Here is a 22,808-nt window from a genome sequence, read left to right on the forward strand (position 1 = left end):
TTGACATCAGTGTTACAGGAAAGTTGCTTGTCATTGTTACATGACAGTAGGTTGTCGTAAGACAAGGCTGCATGAAGTGTGAACTGGAGCTTTCTTGGATCCACAACAAAAATTGTTTTTGGGGATTGCGGGAATCGATCCCACTAACTATAGCATGCTAAGCAAACACAATACCAATTGATCAAATTCCCCAGCTGTTTGGAATTGCCACAAGGAGCAACCAAGAGTGTCCAGTCTTGTCAGGCTATGCTGTTGGTGGACTTGTTAGTTTGTGCTCCAGCACTTACAGAGGCTCGGTGCATCTCAACAATTGTGCTCTGTAGCCAGCGGCCGGTTAGCTCAGTTGGTTAGAGTGTGTGATACGCTGCTCCTCTGAAAGTAAGTAATGTCTTTCTTTTTCATCTGACATTGTGACATCAGTGTTACATGAGAGTTTCTTGTCATTGTTACATGACAGTTTCTTGTCATTGTTTACATGACAGTAGATTGTCGTAAGACAAGGCTGCATGAAGTGTGAACTGGAGTTTTCTTGGATCCATGAAAGAATTTGCTTTTGGAGAATGCAGGCATCGATCCCACTACCTCACGCATGCAAAGCATTTGAGCTAATTCCCCAGAATTTCCGCAAGAAGCAACCTAGGGGGTCCAGTCTCGTCAGGCTATGCTGTTGGTGGACTTGTTTGTTTACGTGCCAGCACTTGCAGAGGCTCGGTGCATTGCCACAATTGAGCAAAATAGCAAATGGCTGGTTAGCTCAGTTGGTTAGAGTGTGGTGCTAATAACGCCAAGGTCATGGGTTCGATCCCCGTACTGGCTATGATGTACATTTTGAGTGTCAAAATTGTGAGTCACATGCATGTGAATTGTCAAGGGTGCCACAGAATTAAAATTAGTGAATTGCCGAAATAGCTCAGTTGGGAGAGCGTTAGACTGAAGATCTAAACGTCCCTGGTTCGATCCCGGGTTTCGGCATTTGTATTTGTTCTTTCTTCATGCTCTGGCTTCAAGGAAACTATCCACAGCTTTGTTTGTGGGCCTCAATGGTGTGTGCTACGCTGCTCCTCTGAAAGTAAGTGATTTCTTGCTTTTTCATCTGACATTTTGACATCAGTGTTACAGGAAAGTTGCTTGTCATTGTTACATGACAGTAGGTTGTCGTAAGACAAGGCTGCATGAAGTGTGAACTGGAGCTTTCTTGGATCCACAACAAAAATTGTTTTTGGGGATTGCGGGAATCGATCCCACTAACTATAGCATGCTAAGCAAACACAATACCAATTGATCAAATTCCCCAGCTGTTTGGAATTGCCACAAGGAGCAACCAAGAGTGTCCAGTCTTGTCAGGCTATGCTGTTGGTGGACTTGTTAGTTTGTGCTCCAGCACTTACAGAGGCTCGGTGCATCTCAACAATTGTGCTCTGTAGCCAGCGGCCGGTTAGCTCAGTTGGTTAGAGTGTGTGATACGCTGATACGCTGCTCCTCTGAAAGTAAGTAATGTCTTTCTTTTTCATCTGACATTGTGACATCAGTGTTACATGAGAGTTTCTTGTCATTGTTACATGACAGTTTCTTGTCATTGTTTACATGACAGTAGGTTGTCGTAAGACAAGGCTGCATGAAGTGTGAACTGGAGTTTTCTTGGATCCATGAAAGAATTTGCTTTTGGAGAATGCAGGCATCGATCCCACTACCTCATGCATGCAAAGCATTTGAGCTAATTCCCCAGACGTTTGGAATTTCCGCAAGAAGCAACCTAGAGGGTCCAGTCTCGTCAGGCTATGCTGTTGGTGGACTTGTTTGTTTACGTGCCAGCACTTGCAGAGGCTCGGTGCATTGCCACAATTGAGCAAAATGGCAAATGGCTGGTTAGCTCAGTTGGTTAGAGTGTGGTGCTAATAACGCCAAGGTCATGGGTTCGATCCCCGTACTGGCTATGATGTACATTTTGAGTGTCAAAATTGTGAGTCACATGCATGTGAATTGTCAAGGGTGCCACAGAATTAAAATTTGTGAAATGCCGAAATAGCTCTGTTGGGAGAGCGTTAGACTAAAGGTCCCTGGTTCGATCCCGGGTTTCGGCATTTGTATTTGTTCTTTCTTCATGCTCTGGCTTCAAGGAAACTATCCACAGCTTTGTTTGTGGGCCTCAATGGTGTGTGCTACTCTGCTCCTCTGAAAGTAAGTAATTTCTTGCTTTTTCATCTGACATTTTGACATCAGTGTTACAGGAAAGTTTCTTGTCATTGTTTACATGACAGTAGGTTGTCGTAAGACAAGGCTGCATGAAGTGTGAACTGGAGTTTTCTTGGATCCATGAAAGAATTTGCTTTTGGAGAATGCAGGCATCGATCCCACTACCTCACGCATGCAAAGCATTTGAGCTAATTCCCCAGCCGTTTGGAATTTCCGCAAGAAGCAACCTAGAGGGTCCAGTCTTGTCAGGCTATGCTGTTGGTGGACTTGTTTGTTTACGTGCCAGCACTTGCAGAGGCTCGGTGCATTTCAACAATTGAGCAAAAAAGCAAATGGCCGGTTAGCTCAGTTGGTTGGAGTGTGGTGCTAATAACGCCAAGGTCATGGGTTCGATCCCCGTACTGGCTATGATGTACATTTTGAGTGTCAAAATTGTGAGTCACATGCATGTGAATTGTCAAGGGTGCCACAGAATTAAAATTAGTGAAATGCCGAAATAGGGAGAGTTGGGAGAGCGTTAGACTGAAGATCTACAGGTCCCTGATTCGATCCCTGGTTTCGGCATTTGTATTTGTTCTATCTTCATGCTCTGGCTTCAAGGAAACTATCCACAGCTTTGTTTGTGGGCCTCAATGGTGTGTGCTACGCTGCTCCTCTGAAAGTAAGTGATTTCTTGCTTTTTCATCTGACATTTTGACATCAGTGTTACAGGAAAGTTGCTTGTCATTGTTACATGACAGTAGGTTGTCGTAAGACAAGGCTGCATGAAGTGTGAACTGGAGCTTTCTTGGATCCACAACAAAAAATGTTTTTGGGGATTGCGGGAATCGATCCCACTAACTATAGCATGCTAAGCAAACACAATACCAATTGATCAAATTCCCCAGCTGTTTGGAATTGCCACAAGGAGCAACCAAGAGTGTCCAGTCTTGTCAGGCTATGCTGTTGGTGGACTTGTTAGTTTGTGCTCCAGCACTTACAGAGGCTCGGTGCATCTCAACAATTGTGCTCTGTAGCCAGCGGCCGGTTAGCTCAGTTGGTTAGAGTGTGTGATACGCTGCTCCTCTGAAAGTAAGTAATGTCTTTCTTTTTCATCTGACATTGTGACATCAGTGTTACATGAGAGTTTCTTGTCATTGTTACATGACAGTTTCTTGTCATTGTTTACATGACAGTAGGTTGTCGTAAGACAAGGCTGCATGAAGTGTGAACTGGAGTTTTCTTGGATCCATGAAAGAATTTGCTTTTGGAGAATGCAGGCATCGATCCCACTACCTCACGCATGCAAAGCATTTGAGCTAATTCCCCAGCCGTTTGGAATTTCCGCAAGAAGCAACCTAGAGGGTCCAGTCTCGTCAGGCTATGCTGTTGGTGGACTTGTTTGTTTACGTGCCAGCACTTGCAGAGGCTCGGTGCATTGCCACAATTGAGCAAAATGGCAAATGGCTGGTTAGCTCAGTTGGTTAGAGTGTGGTGCTAATAACGCCAAGGTCATGGGTTCGATCCCCGTACTGGCTATGATGTACATTTTGAGTGTCAAAATTGTGAGTCACATGCATGTGAATTGTCAAGGGTGCCACAGAATTAAAATTAGTGAATTGCCGAAATAGCTCTGTTGGGAGAGCGTTAGACTGAAGATCTAAAGGTCCCTGATTCGATCCCGGGTTTCGGCATTTGTATTTGTTCTTTCTTCATGTTCTGGCTTCAAGGAAACTATCCACAGCTTTGTTTGTGGGCCTCAATGGTGTGTGCTACTCTGCTCCTCTGAAAGTAAGTAATTTCTTGCTTTTTCATCTGACATTTTGACATCAGTGTTACAGGAAAGTTTCTTGTCATTGTTTACATGACAGTAGGTTGTCGTAAGACAAGGCTGCATGAAGTGTGAACTGGAGTTTTCTTGGATCCATGAAAGAATTTGCTTTTGGAGAATGCAGGCATCGATCCCACTACCTCACGCATGCAAAGCATTTGAGCTAATTCCCCAGCCGTTTGGAATTTCCGCAAGAAGCAACCTAGAGGGTCCAGTCTTGTCAGGCTATGCTGTTGGTGGACTTGTTTGTTTACATGCCAGCACTTGCAGACGCTCGGTGCATTGCCACAATTGAGCAAAATAGCAAATGGCTGGTTAGCTCAGTTGGTTAGAGTGTGGTGCTAATAACGCCAAGGTCATGGGTTCGATCCCCGTACTGGCTATGATGTACATTTTGAGTGTCAAAATTGTGAGTCACATGCATGTGAATTGTCAAGGGTGCCACAGAATTAAAATTAGTGAATTGCCGAAATAGCTCAGTTGGGAGAGCGTTAGACTGAAGATCTAAAGGTCCCTGTTTCGGCATTTGTATTTGTTCTTTCTTCATGCTCTGGCTTCAAGGAAACTATCCACAGCTTTGTTTGTGGGCCTCAATGGTGTGTGCTACGCTGCTCCTCTGAAAGTAAGTAATTTCTTGCTTTTTCATCTGACATTTTGACATCAGTGTTACAGGAAAGTTGCTTGTCATTGTTACATGACAGTAGGTTGTCGTAAGACAAGGCTGCATGAAGTGTGAAGTGGGGCTTTCTTGGATCCACAAAAAAAAATGTTTTTGGGGATTGTGGGAATCGATCCCACGCATGCTAAGCAAACACAATACCAATTGATCAAATTCCCCAGCTGTTTGGAATTGCCACAAGGAGCAACCAAGAGTGTCCAGTCTTGTCAGGCTATGCTGTTGGTGGACTTGTTAGTTTGTGCTCCAGCACTTACAGAGGCTCGGTGCATCTCAACAATTGTGCTCTGTAGCCAGCGGCCGGTTAGCTCAGTTGGTTAGAGTGTGTGATACGCTGCTCCTCTGAAAGTAAGTAATGTCTTTCTTTTTCATCTGACATTGTGACATCAGTGTTACATGAGAGTTTCTTGTCATTGTTACATGACAGTTTCTTGTCATTGTTTACATGACAGTAGGTTGTCGTAAGACAAGGCTGCATGAAGTGTGAACTGGAGTTTTCTTGGATCCATGAAAGAATTTGCTTTTGGAGAATGCAGGCATCGATCCCACTACCTCACGCATGCAAAGCATTTGAGCTAATTCCCCAGACGTTTGGAATTTCCGCAAGAAGCAACCTAGAGGGTCCAGTCTCGTCAGGCTATGCTGTTGTTGGACTTGTTTGTTTACGTGCCAGCACTTGCAGAGGCTCGGTGCATTGCCACAATTGAGCAAAATGGCAAATGGCTGGTTAGCTCAGTTGGTTAGAGTGTGGTGCTAATAACGCCAAGGTCATGGGTTCGATCCCCGTACTGGCTATGATGTACATTTTGAGTGTCAAAATTGTGAGTCACATGCATGTGAATTGTCAAGGGTGCCACAGAATTAAAATTAGTGAAATGCCGAAATAGCTCAGTTGGGAGAGCGTTAGACTGAAGATCTAAAGGTCCCTGGTTCGATCCCTGGTTTCGGCATTTGTATTTGTTCTATCTTCATGCTCTGGCTTCAAGGAAACTATCCACAGCTTTGTTTGTGGGCCTCAATGATGTGTGCTACGCTGCTCCTCTGAAAGTAAGTGATTTCTTGCTTTTTCATCTGACATTTTGACATCAGTGTTACAGGAAAGTTGCTTGTCATTGTTACATGACAGTAGGTTGTCGTAAGACAAGGCTGCATGAAGTGTGAACTGGAGCTTTCTTGGATCCACAACAAAAATTGTTTTTGGGGATTGCGGGAATCGATCCCACTAACTATAGCATGCTAAGCAAACACAATACCAATTGATCAAATTCCCCAGCTGTTTGGAATTGCCACAAGGAGCAACCAAGAGTGTCCAGTCTTGTCAGGCTATGCTGTTGGTGGACTTGTTAGTTTGTGCTCCAGCACTTACAGAGGCTCGGTGCATCTCAACAATTGTGCTCTGTAGCCAGCGGCCGGTTAGCTCAGTTGGTTAGAGTGTGTGATACGCTGCTCCTCTGAAAGTAAGTAATGTCTTTCTTTTTCATCTGACATTGTGACATCAGTGTTACATGAGAGTTTCTTGTCATTGTTACATGACAGTTTCTTGTCATTGTTTACATGACAGTAGATTGTCGTAAGACAAGGCTGCATGAAGTGTGAACTGGAGTTTTCTTGGATCCATGAAAGAATTTGCTTTTGGAGAATGCAGGCATCGATCCCACTACCTCACGCATGCAAAGCATTTGAGCTAATTCCCCAGAATTTCCGCAAGAAGCAACCTAGGGGGTCCAGTCTCGTCAGGCTATGCTGTTGGTGGACTTGTTTGTTTACGTGCCAGCACTTGCAGAGGCTCGGTGCATTGCCACAATTGAGCAAAATAGCAAATGGCTGGTTAGCTCAGTTGGTTAGAGTGTGGTGCTAATAACGCCAAGGTCATGGGTTCGATCCCCGTACTGGCTATGATGTACATTTTGAGTGTCAAAATTGTGAGTCACATGCATGTGAATTGTCAAGGGTGCCACAGAATTAAAATTAGTGAATTGCCGAAATAGCTCAGTTGGGAGAGCGTTAGACTGAAGATCTAAACGTCCCTGGTTCGATCCCGGGTTTCGGCATTTGTATTTGTTCTTTCTTCATGCTCTGGCTTCAAGGAAACTATCCACAGCTTTGTTTGTGGGCCTCAATGGTGTGTGCTACGCTGCTCCTCTGAAAGTAAGTGATTTCTTGCTTTTTCATCTGACATTTTGACATCAGTGTTACAGGAAAGTTGCTTGTCATTGTTACATGACAGTAGGTTGTCGTAAGACAAGGCTGCATGAAGTGTGAACTGGAGCTTTCTTGGATCCACAACAAAAATTGTTTTTGGGGATTGCGGGAATCGATCCCACTAACTATAGCATGCTAAGCAAACACAATACCAATTGATCAAATTCCCCAGCTGTTTGGAATTGCCACAAGGAGCAACCAAGAGTGTCCAGTCTTGTCAGGCTATGCTGTTGGTGGACTTGTTAGTTTGTGCTCCAGCACTTACAGAGGCTCGGTGCATCTCAACAATTGTGCTCTGTAGCCAGCGGCCGGTTAGCTCAGTTGGTTAGAGTGTGTGATACGCTGATACGCTGCTCCTCTGAAAGTAAGTAATGTCTTTCTTTTTCATCTGACATTGTGACATCAGTGTTACATGAGAGTTTCTTGTCATTGTTACATGACAGTTTCTTGTCATTGTTTACATGACAGTAGGTTGTCGTAAGACAAGGCTGCATGAAGTGTGAACTGGAGTTTTCTTGGATCCATGAAAGAATTTGCTTTTGGAGAATGCAGGCATCGATCCCACTACCTCATGCATGCAAAGCATTTGAGCTAATTCCCCAGACGTTTGGAATTTCCGCAAGAAGCAACCTAGAGGGTCCAGTCTCGTCAGGCTATGCTGTTGGTGGACTTGTTTGTTTACGTGCCAGCACTTGCAGAGGCTCGGTGCATTGCCACAATTGAGCAAAATGGCAAATGGCTGGTTAGCTCAGTTGGTTAGAGTGTGGTGCTAATAACGCCAAGGTCATGGGTTCGATCCCCGTACTGGCTATGATGTACATTTTGAGTGTCAAAATTGTGAGTCACATGCATGTGAATTGTCAAGGGTGCCACAGAATTAAAATTTGTGAAATGCCGAAATAGCTCTGTTGGGAGAGCGTTAGACTAAAGGTCCCTGGTTCGATCCCGGGTTTCGGCATTTGTATTTGTTCTTTCTTCATGCTCTGGCTTCAAGGAAACTATCCACAGCTTTGTTTGTGGGCCTCAATGGTGTGTGCTACTCTGCTCCTCTGAAAGTAAGTAATTTCTTGCTTTTTCATCTGACATTTTGACATCAGTGTTACAGGAAAGTTTCTTGTCATTGTTTACATGACAGTAGGTTGTCGTAAGACAAGGCTGCATGAAGTGTGAACTGGAGTTTTCTTGGATCCATGAAAGAATTTGCTTTTGGAGAATGCAGGCATCGATCCCACTACCTCACGCATGCAAAGCATTTGAGCTAATTCCCCAGCCGTTTGGAATTTCCGCAAGAAGCAACCTAGAGGGTCCAGTCTTGTCAGGCTATGCTGTTGGTGGACTTGTTTGTTTACGTGCCAGCACTTGCAGAGGCTCGGTGCATTTCAACAATTGAGCAAAAAAGCAAATGGCCGGTTAGCTCAGTTGGTTGGAGTGTGGTGCTAATAACGCCAAGGTCATGGGTTCGATCCCCGTACTGGCTATGATGTACATTTTGAGTGTCAAAATTGTGAGTCACATGCATGTGAATTGTCAAGGGTGCCACAGAATTAAAATTAGTGAAATGCCGAAATAGGGAGAGTTGGGAGAGCGTTAGACTGAAGATCTACAGGTCCCTGATTCGATCCCTGGTTTCGGCATTTGTATTTGTTCTATCTTCATGCTCTGGCTTCAAGGAAACTATCCACAGCTTTGTTTGTGGGCCTCAATGGTGTGTGCTACGCTGCTCCTCTGAAAGTAAGTGATTTCTTGCTTTTTCATCTGACATTTTGACATCAGTGTTACAGGAAAGTTGCTTGTCATTGTTACATGACAGTAGGTTGTCGTAAGACAAGGCTGCATGAAGTGTGAACTGGAGCTTTCTTGGATCCACAACAAAAAATGTTTTTGGGGATTGCGGGAATCGATCCCACTAACTATAGCATGCTAAGCAAACACAATACCAATTGATCAAATTCCCCAGCTGTTTGGAATTGCCACAAGGAGCAACCAAGAGTGTCCAGTCTTGTCAGGCTATGCTGTTGGTGGACTTGTTAGTTTGTGCTCCAGCACTTACAGAGGCTCGGTGCATCTCAACAATTGTGCTCTGTAGCCAGCGGCCGGTTAGCTCAGTTGGTTAGAGTGTGTGATACGCTGCTCCTCTGAAAGTAAGTAATGTCTTTCTTTTTCATCTGACATTGTGACATCAGTGTTACATGAGAGTTTCTTGTCATTGTTACATGACAGTTTCTTGTCATTGTTTACATGACAGTAGGTTGTCGTAAGACAAGGCTGCATGAAGTGTGAACTGGAGTTTTCTTGGATCCATGAAAGAATTTGCTTTTGGAGAATGCAGGCATCGATCCCACTACCTCACGCATGCAAAGCATTTGAGCTAATTCCCCAGCCGTTTGGAATTTCCGCAAGAAGCAACCTAGAGGGTCCAGTCTCGTCAGGCTATGCTGTTGGTGGACTTGTTTGTTTACGTGCCAGCACTTGCAGAGGCTCGGTGCATTGCCACAATTGAGCAAAATGGCAAATGGCTGGTTAGCTCAGTTGGTTAGAGTGTGGTGCTAATAACGCCAAGGTCATGGGTTCGATCCCCGTACTGGCTATGATGTACATTTTGAGTGTCAAAATTGTGAGTCACATGCATGTGAATTGTCAAGGGTGCCACAGAATTAAAATTAGTGAATTGCCGAAATAGCTCTGTTGGGAGAGCGTTAGACTGAAGATCTAAAGGTCCCTGATTCGATCCCGGGTTTCGGCATTTGTATTTGTTCTTTCTTCATGTTCTGGCTTCAAGGAAACTATCCACAGCTTTGTTTGTGGGCCTCAATGGTGTGTGCTACTCTGCTCCTCTGAAAGTAAGTAATTTCTTGCTTTTTCATCTGACATTTTGACATCAGTGTTACAGGAAAGTTTCTTGTCATTGTTTACATGACAGTAGGTTGTCGTAAGACAAGGCTGCATGAAGTGTGAACTGGAGTTTTCTTGGATCCATGAAAGAATTTGCTTTTGGAGAATGCAGGCATCGATCCCACTACCTCACGCATGCAAAGCATTTGAGCTAATTCCCCAGCCGTTTGGAATTTCCGCAAGAAGCAACCTAGAGGGTCCAGTCTTGTCAGGCTATGCTGTTGGTGGACTTGTTTGTTTACGTGCCAGCACTTGCAGAGGCTCGGTGCATTTCAACAATTGAGCAAAATAGCAAATTGCCGGTTAGCTCAGTTGGTTGGAGTGTGGTGCTAATAACGCCAAGGTCATGGGTTCGATCCCCGTACTGGCTATGATGTACATTTTGAGTGTCAAAATTGTGAGTCACATGCATGTGAATTGTCAAGGGTGCCACAGAATTAAATTTAGTGAAATGCCGAAATAGGGAGAGTTGGGAGAGCGTTAGACTGAAGATCTACAGGTCCCTGATTCGATCCCTGGTTTCGGCATTTGTATTTGTTCTATCTTCATGCTCTGGCTTCAAGGAAACTATCCACAGCTTTGTTTGTGGGCCTCAATGGTGTGTGCTACGCTGCTCCTCTGAAAGTAAGTGATTTCTTGCTTTTTCATCTGACATTTTGACATCAGTGTTACAGGAAAGTTGCTTGTCATTGTTACATGACAGTAGGTTGTCGTAAGACAAGGCTGCATGAAGTGTGAACTGGAGCTTTCTTGGATCCACAACAAAAATTGTTTTTGGGGATTGCGGGAATCGATCCCACTAACTATAGCATGCTAAGCAAACACAATACCAATTGATCAAATTCCCCAGCTGTTTGGAATTGCCACAAGGAGCAACCAAGAGTGTCCAGTCTTGTCAGGCTATGCTGTTGGTGGACTTGTTAGTTTGTGCTCCAGCACTTACAGAGGCTCGGTGCATCTCAACAATTGTGCTCTGTAGCCAGCGGCCGGTTAGCTCAGTTGGTTAGAGTGTGTGATACGCTGCTCCTCTGAAAGTAAGTAATGTCTTTCTTTTTCATCTGACATTGTGACATCAGTGTTACATGAGAGTTTCTTGTCATTGTTACATGACAGTTTCTTGTCATTGTTTACATGACAGTAGGTTGTCGTAAGACAAGGCTGCATGAAGTGTGAACTGGAGTTTTCTTGGATCCATGAAAGAATTTGCTTTTGGAGAATGCAGGCATCGATCCCACTACCTCACGCATGCAAAGCATTTGAGCTAATTCCCCAGACGTTTGGAATTTCCGCAAGAAGCAACCTAGAGGGTCCAGTCTCGTCAGGCTATGCTGTTGGTGGACTTGTTTGTTTACGTGCCAGCACTTGCAGAGGCTCGGTGCATTGCCACAATTGAGCAAAATGGCAAATGGCTGGTTAGCTCAGTTGGTTAGAGTGTGGTGCTAATAACGCCAAGGTCATGGGTTCGATCCCCGTACTGGCTATGATGTACATTTTGAGTGTCAAAATTGTGAGTCACATGCATGTGAATTGTCAAGGGTGCCACAGAATTAAAATTAGTGAATTGCCGAAATAGCTCTGTTGGGAGAGCGTTAGACTGAAGATCTAAAGGTCCCTGGTTCGATCCCGGGTTTCGGCATTTGTATTTGTTCTTTCTTCATGCTCTGGCTTCAAGGAAACTATCCACAGCTTTGTTTGTGGGCCTCAATGGTGTGTGCTACTCTGCTCCTCTGAAAGTAAGTAATTTCTTGCTTTTTCATCTGACATTTTGACATCAGTGTTACAGGAAAGTTTCTTGTCATTGTTTACATGACAGTAGGTTGTCGTAAGACAAGGCTGCATGAAGTGTGAACTGGAGTTTTCTTGGATCCATGAAAGAATTTGCTTTTGGAGAATGCAGGCATCGATCCCACTACCTCACGCATGCAAAGCATTTGAGCTAATTCCCCAGCCGTTTGGAATTTCCGCAAGAAGCAACCTAGAGGGTCCAGTCTTGTCAGGCTATGCTGTTGGTGGACTTGTTTGTTTACGTGCCAGCACTTGCAGAGGCTCGGTGCATTTCAACAATTGAGCAAAATAGCAAATGGCCGGTTAGCTCAGTTGGTTGGAGTGTGGTGCTAATAACGCCAAGGTCATGGGTTCGATCCCCGTACTGGCTATGATGTACATTTTGAGTGTCAAAATTGTGAGTCACATGCATGTGAATTGTCAAGGGTGCCACAGAATTAAATTTAGTGAAATGCCGAAATAGGGAGAGTTGGGAGAGCGTTAGACTGAAGATCTACAGGTCCCTGATTCGATCCCTGGTTTCGGCATTTGTATTTGTTCTATCTTCATGCTCTGGCTTCAAGGAAACTATCCACAGCTTTGTTTGTGGGCCTCAATGGTGTGTGCTACGCTGCTCCTCTGAAAGTAAGTGATTTCTTGCTTTTTCATCTGACATTTTGACATCAGTGTTACAGGAAAGTTGCTTGTCATTGTTACATGACAGTAGGTTGTCGTAAGACAAGGCTGCATGAAGTGTGAACTGGAGCTTTCTTGGATCCACAACAAAAATTGTTTTTGGGGATTGCGGGAATCGATCCCACTAACTATAGCATGCTAAGCAAACACAATACCAATTGATCAAATTCCCCAGCTGTTTGGAATTGCCACAAGGAGCAACCAAGAGTGTCCAGTCTTGTCAGGCTATGCTGTTGGTGGACTTGTTAGTTTGTGCTCCAGCACTTACAGAGGCTCGGTGCATCTCAACAATTGTGCTCTGTAGCCAGCGGCCGGTTAGCTCAGTTGGTTAGAGTGTGTGATACGCTGCTCCTCTGAAAGTAAGTAATGTCTTTCTTTTTCATCTGACATTGTGACATCAGTGTTACATGAGAGTTTCTTGTCATTGTTACATGACAGTTTCTTGTCATTGTTTACATGACAGTAGGTTGTCGTAAGACAAGGCTGCATGAAGTGTGAACTGGAGTTTTCTTGGATCCATGAAAGAATTTGCTTTTGGAGAATGCAGGCATCGATCCCACTACCTCACGCATGCAAAGCATTTGAGCTAATTCCCCAGACGTTTGGAATTTCCGCAAGAAGCAACCTAGAGGGTCCAGTCTCGTCAGGCTATGCTGTTGGTGGACTTGTTTGTTTACGTGCCAGCACTTGCAGAGGCTCGGTGCATTGCCACAATTGAGCAAAATGGCAAATGGCTGGTTAGCTCAGTTGGTTAGAGTGTGGTGCTAATAACGCCAAGGTCATGGGTTCGATCCCCGTACTGGCTATGATGTACATTTTGAGTGTCAAAATTGTGAGTCACATGCATGTCAAGGGTGCCACAGAATTAAAAATAGTGAATTGCCGAAATAGCTCAGTTGGGAGAGCGTTAGACTGAAGATCTAAAGGTCCCTGGTTCGATCCCGGGTTTCGGCATTTGTATTTGTTCTTTCTTCATGCTCTGGCTTCAAGGAAACTATCCACAGCTTTGTTTGTGCAACCTAGAGGGTCCAGTCTTGTCAGGCTATGCTGTTGGTGGACTTGTTTGTTTACGTGCCAGCACTTGCAGAGGCTCGGTGCATTTCAACAATTGAGCAAAATAGCAAATGGCCGGTTAGCTCAGTTGGTTAGAGTGTGGTGCTAATAACGCCAAGGTCATGGGTTCGATCCCCGTACTGGCTATGATGTACATTTTGAGTGTCAAAATTGTGAGTCACATGCATGTGAATTGTCAAGGGTGCCACAGAATTAAAATTAGTGAAATGCTGAAATAGCTCAGTTGGGAGAGCGTTAGACTGAAGATCTAAAGGTCCCTGATTCGATCCCTGGTTTCGGCATTTGTATTTGTTCTATCTTCATACTCTGGCTTCAAGGAAACTATCCACAGCTTTGTTTGTGGGCCTCAATGGTGTGTGCTACGCTGCTCCTCTGAAAGTAAGTGATTTCTTGCTTTTTCATCTGACATTTTGACATCAGTGTTACAGGAAAGTTGCTTGTCATTGTTACATGACAGTAGGTTGTCGTAAGACAAGGCTGCATGAAGTGTGAACTGGAGCTTTCTTGGATCCACAACAAAAATTGTTTTTGGGGATTGCGGGAATCGATCCCACTAACTATAGCATGCTAAGCAAACACAATACCAATTGATCAAATTCCCCAGCTGTTTGGAATTGCCACAAGGAGCAACCAAGAGTGTCCAGTCTTGTCAGGCTATGCTGTTGGTGGACTTGTTAGTTTGTGCTCCAGCACTTACAGAGGCTCGGTGCATCTCAACAATTGTGCTCTGTAGCCAGCGGCCGGTTAGCTCAGTTGGTTAGAGTGTGTGATACGCTGCTCCTCTGAAAGTAAGTAATGTCTTTCTTTTTCATCTGACATTGTGACATCAGTGTTACATGAGAGTTTCTTGTCATTGTTACATGACAGTTTCTTGTCATTGTTTACATGACAGTAGGTTGTCGTAAGACAAGGCTGCATGAAGTGTGAACTGGAGTTTTCTTGGATCCATGAAAGAATTTGCTTTTGGAGAATGCAGGCATCGATCCCACTACCTCACGCATGCAAAGCATTTGAGCTAATTCCCCAGCCGTTTGGAATTTCCGCAAGAAGCAACCTAGAGGGTCCAGTCTTGTCAGGCTATGCTGTTGGTGGACTTGTTTGTTTACGTGCCAGCACTTGCAGAGGCTCGGTGCATTTCAACAATTGAGCAAAATAGCAAATGGCCGGTTAGCTCAGTTGGTTAGAGTGTGGTGCTAATAACGCCAAGGTCATGGGTTCGATCCCCGTACTGGCTATGATGTACATTTTGAGTGTCAAAATTGTGAGTCACATGCATGTGAATTGTCAAGGGTGCCACAGAATTAAAGTTAGTGAATTGCCGAAATAGCTCAGTTGGGAGAGCGTTAGACTGAAGATCTAAAGGTCCCTGGTTCGATCCCGGGTTTCGGCATTTGTATTTGTTCTTTCTTCATGCTCTGGCTTCAAGGAAACTATCCACAGCTTTGTTTGTGGGCCTCAATGGTGTGTGCTACTCTGCTCCTCTGAAAGTAAGTAATTTCTTGCTTTTTCATCTGACATTTTGACATCAGTGTTACAGGAACGTTTCTTGTCATTGTTTACATGACAGTAGGTTGTCGTAAGACAAGGCTGCATGAAGTGTGAACTGGAGTTTTCTTGGATCCATGAAAGAATTTGCTTTTGGAGAATGCAGGCATCGATCCCACTACCTCACGCATGCAAAGCATTTGAGCTAATTCCCCAGCCGTTTGGAATTTCCGCAAGAAGCAACCTAGAGGGTCCAGTCTTGTCAGGCTATGCTGTTGGTGGACTTGTTTGTTTACGTGCCAGCACTTGCAGAGGCTCGGTGCATTTCAACAATTGAGCAAAATAGCAAATGGCCGGTTAGCTCAGTTGGTTGGAGTGTGGTGCTAATAACGCCAAGGTCATGGGTTCGATCCCCGTACTGGCTATGATGTACATTTTGAGTGTCAAAATTGTGAGTCACATGCATGTGAATTGTCAAGGGTGCCACAGAATTAAAATTAGTGAAATGCCGAAATAGGGACAGTTGGGAGAGCGTTAGACTGAAGATCTACAGGTCCCTGATTCGATCCCTGGTTTCGGCATTTGTATTTGTTCTATCTTCATGCTCTGGCTTCAAGGAAACTATCCACAGCTTTGTTTGTGGGCCTCAATGGTGTGTGCTACGCTGCTCCTCTGAAAGTAAGTGATTTCTTGCTTTTTCATCTGACATTTTGACATCAGTGTTACAGGAAAGTTGCTTGTCATTGTTACATGACAGTAGGTTGTCGTAAGACAAGGCTGCATGAAGTGTGAACTGGAGCTTTCTTGGATCCACAACAAAAATTGTTTTTGGGGATTGCGGGAATCGATCCCACTAACTATAGCATGCTAAGCAAACACAATACCAATTGATCAAATTCCCCAGCTGTTTGGAATTGCCACAAGGAGCAACCAAGAGTGTCCAGTCTTGTCAGGCTATGCTGTTGGTGGACTTGTTAGTTTGTGCTCCAGCACTTACAGAGGCTCGGTGCATCTCAACAATTGTGCTCTGTAGCCAGCGGCCGGTTAGCTCAGTTGGTTAGAGTGTGTGATACGCTGCTCCTCTGAAAGTAAGTAATGTCTTTCTTTTTCATCTGACATTGTGACATCAGTGTTACATGAGAGTTTCTTGTCATTGTTACATGACAGTTTCTTGTCATTGTTTACATGACAGTAGGTTGTCGTAAGACAAGGCTGCATGAAGTGTGAACTGGAGTTTTCTTGGATCCATGAAAGAATTTGCTTTTGGAGAATGCAGGCATCGATCCCACTACCTCACGCATGCAAAGCATTTGAGCTAATTCCCCAGACGTTTGGAATTTCCGCAAGAAGCAACCTAGAGGGTCCAGTCTCGTCAGGCTATGCTGTTGGTGGACTTGTTTGTTTACGTGCCAGCACTTGCAGAGGCTCGGTGCATTGCCACAATTGAGCAAAATGGCAAATGGCTGGTTAGCTCAGTTGGTTAGAGTGTGGTGCTAATAACGCCAAGGTCATGGGTTCGATCCCCGTACTGGCTATGATGTACATTTTGAGTGTCAAAATTGTGAGTCACATGCATGTCAAGGGTGCCACAGAATTAAAAATAGTGAATTGCCGAAATAGCTCAGTTGGGAGAGCTTTAGACTGAAGATCTAAAGGTCCCTGGTTCGATCCCGGGTTTCGGCATTTGTATTTGTTCTTTCTTCATGCTCTGGCTTCAAGGAAACTATCCACAGCTTTGTTTGTGGGCCTCAATGGTGTGTGCTACTCTGCTCCTCTGAAAGTAAGTAATTTCTTGCTTTTTCATCTGACATTTTGACATCAGTGTTACAGGAAAGTTTCTTGTCATTGTTTACATGACAGTAGGTTGTCGTAAGACAAGGCTGCATGAAGTGTGAACTGGAGTTTTCTTGGATCCATGAAAGAATTTGCTTTTGGAGAATGCAGGCATCGATCCCACTACCTCACGCATGCAAAGCATTTGAGCTAATTCCCCAGCCGTTTGGAATTTCCGCAAGAAGCAACCTAGAGGGTCCAGTCTTGTCAGGCTATGCTGTTGGTGGACTTGTTTGTTTACGTGCCAGCACTTGCAGAGGCTCGGTGCATTTCAACAATTGAGCAAAATAGCAAATGGCCGGTTAGCTCAGTTGGTTAGAGTGTGGTGCTAATAACGCCAAGGTCATGGGTTCGATCCCCGTACTGGCTATGATGTACATTTTGAGTGTCAAAATTGTGAGTCACATGCATGTCAAGGGTGCCACAGAATTAAAAATAGTGAATTGCCGAAATAGCTCAGTTGGGAGAGCGTTAGACTGAAGATCTAAAGGTCCCTGGTTCGATCCCGGGTTTCGGCATTTGTATTTGTTCTTTCTTCATGCTCTGGCTTCAAGGAAACTATCCACAGCTTTGTTTGTGGGCCTCAATGGTGTGTGCTACTCTGCTCCTCTGAAAGTAAGTAATTTCTTGCTTTTTCATCTGACATTTTGACATCAGTGTTACAGGAAAGTTTCTTGTCATTGTTTACATGACAGTAGGTTGTCGTAAGACAAGGCTGCATGAAGTGTGAACTGGAGTTTTCTTGGATCCATGAAAGAATTTGCTTTTGGAGAATGCAGGCATCGATCCCACTACCTCACGCATGCAAAGCATTTGAGCTAATTCCCCAGCCGTTTGGAATTTCCGCAAGAAGCAACCTAGAGGGTCCAGTCTTGTCAGGCTATGCTGTTGGTGGACTTGTTTGTTTACGTGCCAGCACTTGCAGAGGCTCGGTGCATTTCAACAATTGAGCAAAATAGCAAATGGCCGGTTAGCTCAGTTGGTTAGAGTGTGGTGCTAATAACGCCAAGGTCATGGGTTCGATCCCCGTACTGGCTATGATGTACATTTTGAGTGTCAAAATTGTGAGTCACATGCATGTGAATTGTCAAGGGTGCCACAGAATTAAAATTAGTGAAATGCCGAAATAGCTCAGTTGGGAGAGCGTTAGACTGAAGATCTAAAGGTCCCTGATTCGATCCCTGGTTTTGGCATTTGTATTTGTTCTATCTTCATACTCTGGCTTCAAGGAAACTATCCACAGCTTTGTTTGTGGGCCTCAATGGTGTGTGCTACGCTGCTCCTCTGAAAGTAAGTGATTTCTTGCTTTTTCATCTGACATTTTGACATCAGTGTTACAGGAAAGTTGCTTGTCATTGTTACATGACAGTAGGTTGTCGTAAGACAAGGCTGCATGAAGTGTGAACTGGAGCTTTCTTGGATCCACAACAAAAATTGTTTTTGGGGATTGCGGGAATCGATCCCACTAACTATAGCATGCTAAGCAAACACAATACCAATTGATCAAATTCCCCAGCTGTTTGGAATTGCCACAAGGAGCAACCAAGAGTGTCCAGTCTTGTCAGGCTATGCTGTTGGTGGACTTGTTAGTTTGTGCTCCAGCACTTACAGAGGCTCGGTGCATCTCAACAATTGTGCTCTGTAGCCAGCGGCCGGTTAGCTCAGTTGGTTAGAGTGTGTGATACGCTGCTCCTCTGAAAGTAAGTAATGTCTTTCTTTTTCATCTGACATTGTGACATCAGTGTTACATGAGAGTTTCTTGTCATTGTTACATGACAGTTTCTTGTCATTGTTTACATGACAGTAGGTTGTCGTAAGACAAGGCTGCATGAAGTGTGAACTGGAGTTTTCTTGGATCCATGAAAGAATTTGCTTTTGGAGAATGCAGGCATCGATCCCACTACCTCACGCATGCAAAGCATTTGAGCTAATTCCCCAGACGTTTGGAATTTCCGCAAGAAGCAACCTAGAGGGTCCAGTCAGATCCCCGTACTGGCTATGATGTACATTTTGAGTGTCAAAATTGTGAGTCACATGCATGTGAATTGTCAAGGGTGCCACAGAATTAAAATTAGTGAAATGCCGAAATAGCTCAGTTGGGAGAGCGTTAGACTGAAGATCTAAAGGTCCCTGATTCGATCCCTGGTTTCGGCATTTGTATTTGTTCTATCTTCATACTCTGGCTTCAAGGAAACTATCCACAGCTTTGTTTGTGGGCCTCAATGGTGTGTGCTACGCTGCTCCTCTGAAAGTAAGTGATTTCTTGCTTTTTCATCTGACATTTTGACATCAGTGTTACAGGAAAGTTGCTTGTCATTGTTACATGACAGTAGGTTGTCGTAAGACAAGGCTGCATGAAGTGTGAACTGGAGCTTTCTTGGATCCACAACAAAAATTGTTTTTGGGGATTGCGGGAATCGATCCCACTAACTATAGCATGCTAAGCAAACACAATACCAATTGATCAAATTCCCCAGCTGTTTGGAATTGCCACAAGGAGCAACCAAGAGTGTCCAGTCTTGTCAGGCTATGCTGTTGGTGGACTTGTTAGTTTGTGCTCCAGCACTTACAGAGGCTCGGTGCATCTCAACAATTGTGCTCTGTAGCCAGCGGCCGGTTAGCTCAGTTGGTTAGAGTGTGTGATACGCTGCTCCTCTGAAAGTAAGTAATGTCTTTCTTTTTCATCTGACATTGTGACATCAGTGTTACATGAGAGTTTCTTGTCATTGTTACATGACAGTTTCTTGTCATTGTTTACATGACAGTAGGTTGTCGTAAGACAAGGCTGCATGAAGTGTGAACTGGAGTTTTCTTGGATCCATGAAAGAATTTGCTTTTGGAGAATGCAGGCATCGATCCCACTACCTCACGCATGCAAAGCATTTGAGCTAATTCCCCAGCCGTTTGGAATTTCCGCAAGAAGCAACCTAGAGGGTCCAGTCTTGTCAGGCTATGCTGTTGGTGGACTTGTTTGTTTACGTGCCAGCACTTGCAGAGGCTCGGTGCATTTCAACAATTGAGCAAAATAGCAAATGGCCGGTTAGCTCAGTTGGTTAGAGTGTGGTGCTAATAACGCCAAGGTCATGGGTTCGATCCCCGTACTGGCTATGATGTACATTTTGAGTGTCAAAATTGTGAGTCACATGCATGTGAATTGTCAAGGGTGCCACAGAATTAAAATTAGTGAATTGCCGAAATAGCTCAGTTGGGAGAGCGTTAGATCTAAAGGTCCCTGGTTCGATCCCTGGTTTCGGCATTTGTATTTGTTCTATCTTCATGCTCTGGCTTCAAGGAAACTATCCACAGCTTTGTTTGTGGTCCTCAATGGTGTGTGCTACGCTGCTCCTCTGAAAGTAAGTGATTTCTTGCTTTTTCATCTGACATTTTGACATCAGTGTTACAGGAAAGTTGCTTGTCATTGTTACATGACAGTAGGTTGTCGTAAGACAAGGCTGCATGAAGTGTGAACTGGAGCTTTCTTGGATCCACAACAAAAATTGTTTTTGGGGATTGCGGGAATCGATCCCACTAACTATAGCATGCTAAGCAAACACAATACCAATTGATCAAATTCCCCAGCTGTTTGGAATTGCCACAAGGAGCAACCAAGAGTGTCCAGTCTTGTCAGGCTATGCTGTTGGTGGACTTGTTAGTTTGTGCTCCAGCACTTACAGAGGCTCGGTGCATCTCAACAATTGTGCTCTGTAGCCAGCGGCCGGTTGGCTCAGTTGGTTAGAGTGTGTGATACGCTGCTCCTCTGAAAGTAAGTAATGTCTTTCTTTTTCATCTGACATTGTGACATCAGTGTTACATGAGAGTTTCTTGTCATTGTTACATGACAGTTTCTTGTCATTGTTTACATGACAGTAGGTTGTCGTAAGACAAGGCTGCATGAAGTGTGAACTGGAGTTTTCTTGGATCCATGAAAGAATTTGCTTTTGGAGAATGCAGGCATCGATCCCACTACCTCACGCATGCAAAGCATTTGAGCTAATTCCCCAGCCGTTTGGAATTTCCGCAAGAAGCAACCTAGAGGGTCCAGTCTTGTCAGGCTATGCTGTTGGTGGACTTGTTTGTTTACGTGCCAGCACTTGCAGAGGCTCGGTGCATTTCAACAATTGAGCAAAATAGCAAATGGCCGGTTAGCTCAGTTGGTTAGAGTGTGGTGCTAATAACGCCAAGGTCATGGGTTCGATCCCCGTACTGGCTATGATGTACATTTTGAGTGTCAAAATTGTGAGTCACATGCATGTGAATTGTCAAGGGTGCCACAGAATTAAAATTAGTGAATTGCCGAAATAGCTCAGTTGGGAGAGCGTTAGATCTAAAGGTCCCTGGTTCGATCCCTGGTTTCGGCATTTGTATTTGTTCTATCTTCATGCTCTGGCTTCAAGGAAACTATCCACAGCTTTGTTTGTGGTCCTCAATGGTGTGTGCTACGCTGCTCCTCTGAAAGTAAGTGATTTCTTGCTTTTTCATCTGACATTTTGACATCAGTGTTACAGGAAAGTTGCTTGTCATTGTTACATGACAGTAGGTTGTCGTAAGACAAGGCTGCATGAAGTGTGAACTGGAGCTTTCTTGGATTCACAACAAAAATTGTTTTTGGGGATTGCGGGAATCGATCCCACTAACTATAGCATGCTAAGCAAACACAATAACAATTGATCAAATTCCCCAGCTGTTTGGAATTGCCACAAGGAGCAACCAAGAGTGTCCAGTCTTGTCAGGCTATGCTGTTGGTGGACTTGTTAGTTTGTGCTCCAGCACTTACAGAGGCTCGGTGCATCTCAACAATTGTGCTCTGTAGCCAGCGGCCGGTTAGCTCAGTTGGTTAGAGTGTGTGATACGCTGCTCCTCTGAAAGTAAGTAATGTCTTTCTTTTTCATCTGACATTGTGACATCAGTGTTACATGAGAGTTTCTTGTCATTGTTACATGACAGTTTCTTGTCATTGTTTACATGACAGTAGGTTGTCGTAAGACAAGGCTGCATGAAGTGTGAACTGGAGTTTTCTTGGATCCATGAAAGAATTTGCTTTTGGAGAATGCAGGCATCGATCCCACTACCTCACGCATGCAAAGCATTTGAGCTAATTCCCCAGACGTTTGGAATTTCCGCAAGAAGCAACCTAGAGGGTCCAGTCTCGTCAGGCTATGCTGTTGGTGGACTTGTTTGTTTACGTGCCAGCACTTGCAGAGGCTCGGTGCATTGCCACAATTGAGCAAAATGGCAAATGGCTAGTTAGCTCAGTTGGTTAGAGTGTGGTGCTAATAACGCCAAGGTCATGGGTTTGATCCCCGTACTGGCTATGATGTACATTTTGAGTGTCAAAATTGTGAGTCACATGCATGTGAATTGTCAAGGGTGCCACAGAATTAAAATTAGTGAATTGCCGAAATAGCTCAGTTGGGAGAGCGTTAGACTGAAGATCTAAAGGTCCCTGGTTCGATCCCGGGTTTCGGCATTTGTATTTGTTCTTTCTTCATGCTCTGGCTTCAAGGAAACTATCCACAGCTTTGTTTGTGGGCCTCAATGGTGTGTGCTACTCTGCTCCTCTGAAAGTAAGTAATTTCTTGCTTTTTCATCTGACATTTTGACATCAGTGTTACAGGAAAGTTTCTTGTCATTGTTTACATGACAGTAGGTTGTCGTAAGACAAGGCTGCATGAAGTGTGAACTGGAGTTTTCTTGGATCCATGAAAGAATTTGCTTTTGGAGAATGCAGGCATCGATCCCACTACCTCACGCATGCAAAGCATTTGAGCTAATTCCCCAGCCGTTTGGAATTTCCGCAAGAAGCAACCTAGAGGGTCCAGTCTTGTCAGGCTATGCTGTTGGTGGACTTGTTTGTTTACGTGCCAGCACTTGCAGAGGCTCGGTGCATTTCAACAATTGAGCAAAATAGCAAATGGCCGGTTAGCTCAGTTGGTTGGAGTGTGGTGCTAATAACGCCAAGGTCATGGGTTAGATCCCCGTACAGGCTATGATGTACATTTTGAGTGTCAAAATTGTGAGTCACATGCATGTGAATTGTCAAGGGTGCCACAGAATTAAAATTAGTGAAATGCCGAAATAGCTCAGTTGGGAGAGCGTTAGACTGAAGATCTAAAGGTCCCTGATTCGATCCCTGGTTTCGGCATTTGTATTTGTTCTATCTTCATACTCTGGCTTCAAGGAAAC

General features: G+C 44.3%; 27 non-coding genes across 27 annotated transcripts; all 27 read left to right on the plus strand.

Moving 5' to 3' along the window:
- The first annotated feature begins 743 nt into the window (after positions 1-743).
- Positions 744-817, plus strand: trnai-aau. Its single transcript has one exon. It is a non-coding gene; the product is annotated as a tRNA-Ile (tRNA).
- Positions 818-899: 82 nt separating this feature from the next.
- Positions 900-972, plus strand: trnaf-gaa. Its single transcript has one exon. It is a non-coding gene; the product is annotated as a tRNA-Phe (tRNA).
- Positions 973-1,860: 888 nt separating this feature from the next.
- trnai-aau lies at positions 1,861-1,934 on the plus strand. Its single transcript has one exon. It is a non-coding gene; the product is annotated as a tRNA-Ile (tRNA).
- Positions 1,935-3,637: 1,703 nt separating this feature from the next.
- trnai-aau lies at positions 3,638-3,711 on the plus strand. The gene has a single exon. It is a non-coding gene; the product is annotated as a tRNA-Ile (tRNA).
- Positions 3,712-4,312: 601 nt separating this feature from the next.
- trnai-aau lies at positions 4,313-4,386 on the plus strand. Its single transcript has one exon. It is a non-coding gene; the product is annotated as a tRNA-Ile (tRNA).
- Positions 4,387-5,400: 1,014 nt separating this feature from the next.
- Positions 5,401-5,474, plus strand: trnai-aau. Its single transcript has one exon. It is a non-coding gene; the product is annotated as a tRNA-Ile (tRNA).
- An 82-nt stretch (positions 5,475-5,556) lies between these two features.
- On the plus strand, positions 5,557-5,629 carry trnaf-gaa. The gene has a single exon. It is a non-coding gene; the product is annotated as a tRNA-Phe (tRNA).
- An 872-nt stretch (positions 5,630-6,501) lies between these two features.
- On the plus strand, positions 6,502-6,575 carry trnai-aau. The gene has a single exon. It is a non-coding gene; the product is annotated as a tRNA-Ile (tRNA).
- Positions 6,576-6,657: 82 nt separating this feature from the next.
- trnaf-gaa lies at positions 6,658-6,730 on the plus strand. The gene has a single exon. It is a non-coding gene; the product is annotated as a tRNA-Phe (tRNA).
- Positions 6,731-7,618: 888 nt separating this feature from the next.
- trnai-aau lies at positions 7,619-7,692 on the plus strand. The gene has a single exon. It is a non-coding gene; the product is annotated as a tRNA-Ile (tRNA).
- Positions 7,693-9,395: 1,703 nt separating this feature from the next.
- trnai-aau lies at positions 9,396-9,469 on the plus strand. The gene has a single exon. It is a non-coding gene; the product is annotated as a tRNA-Ile (tRNA).
- A 1,711-nt stretch (positions 9,470-11,180) lies between these two features.
- trnai-aau lies at positions 11,181-11,254 on the plus strand. The gene has a single exon. It is a non-coding gene; the product is annotated as a tRNA-Ile (tRNA).
- An 82-nt stretch (positions 11,255-11,336) lies between these two features.
- trnaf-gaa lies at positions 11,337-11,409 on the plus strand. Its single transcript has one exon. It is a non-coding gene; the product is annotated as a tRNA-Phe (tRNA).
- A 1,556-nt stretch (positions 11,410-12,965) lies between these two features.
- On the plus strand, positions 12,966-13,039 carry trnai-aau. The gene has a single exon. It is a non-coding gene; the product is annotated as a tRNA-Ile (tRNA).
- Positions 13,040-13,114: 75 nt separating this feature from the next.
- On the plus strand, positions 13,115-13,187 carry trnaf-gaa. The gene has a single exon. It is a non-coding gene; the product is annotated as a tRNA-Phe (tRNA).
- A 172-nt stretch (positions 13,188-13,359) lies between these two features.
- trnai-aau lies at positions 13,360-13,433 on the plus strand. Its single transcript has one exon. It is a non-coding gene; the product is annotated as a tRNA-Ile (tRNA).
- Positions 13,434-14,468: 1,035 nt separating this feature from the next.
- Positions 14,469-14,542, plus strand: trnai-aau. Its single transcript has one exon. It is a non-coding gene; the product is annotated as a tRNA-Ile (tRNA).
- An 82-nt stretch (positions 14,543-14,624) lies between these two features.
- On the plus strand, positions 14,625-14,697 carry trnaf-gaa. Its single transcript has one exon. It is a non-coding gene; the product is annotated as a tRNA-Phe (tRNA).
- A 1,556-nt stretch (positions 14,698-16,253) lies between these two features.
- trnai-aau lies at positions 16,254-16,327 on the plus strand. The gene has a single exon. It is a non-coding gene; the product is annotated as a tRNA-Ile (tRNA).
- A 75-nt stretch (positions 16,328-16,402) lies between these two features.
- Positions 16,403-16,475, plus strand: trnaf-gaa. The gene has a single exon. It is a non-coding gene; the product is annotated as a tRNA-Phe (tRNA).
- A 446-nt stretch (positions 16,476-16,921) lies between these two features.
- On the plus strand, positions 16,922-16,995 carry trnai-aau. The gene has a single exon. It is a non-coding gene; the product is annotated as a tRNA-Ile (tRNA).
- A 75-nt stretch (positions 16,996-17,070) lies between these two features.
- Positions 17,071-17,143, plus strand: trnaf-gaa. Its single transcript has one exon. It is a non-coding gene; the product is annotated as a tRNA-Phe (tRNA).
- A 446-nt stretch (positions 17,144-17,589) lies between these two features.
- Positions 17,590-17,663, plus strand: trnai-aau. The gene has a single exon. It is a non-coding gene; the product is annotated as a tRNA-Ile (tRNA).
- Positions 17,664-19,659: 1,996 nt separating this feature from the next.
- trnai-aau lies at positions 19,660-19,733 on the plus strand. The gene has a single exon. It is a non-coding gene; the product is annotated as a tRNA-Ile (tRNA).
- Positions 19,734-20,761: 1,028 nt separating this feature from the next.
- Positions 20,762-20,835, plus strand: trnai-aau. The gene has a single exon. It is a non-coding gene; the product is annotated as a tRNA-Ile (tRNA).
- A 1,028-nt stretch (positions 20,836-21,863) lies between these two features.
- On the plus strand, positions 21,864-21,937 carry trnai-aau. Its single transcript has one exon. It is a non-coding gene; the product is annotated as a tRNA-Ile (tRNA).
- Positions 21,938-22,019: 82 nt separating this feature from the next.
- On the plus strand, positions 22,020-22,092 carry trnaf-gaa. The gene has a single exon. It is a non-coding gene; the product is annotated as a tRNA-Phe (tRNA).
- The last annotated feature ends 716 nt before the right edge of the window (positions 22,093-22,808 follow it).

Source organism: Oncorhynchus mykiss, unplaced genomic scaffold (genome assembly GCF_013265735.2).
Source record: "Oncorhynchus mykiss isolate Arlee unplaced genomic scaffold, USDA_OmykA_1.1 un_scaffold_234, whole genome shotgun sequence".
NCBI classification, from domain to species: domain Eukaryota; kingdom Metazoa; phylum Chordata; class Actinopteri; order Salmoniformes; family Salmonidae; genus Oncorhynchus; species Oncorhynchus mykiss.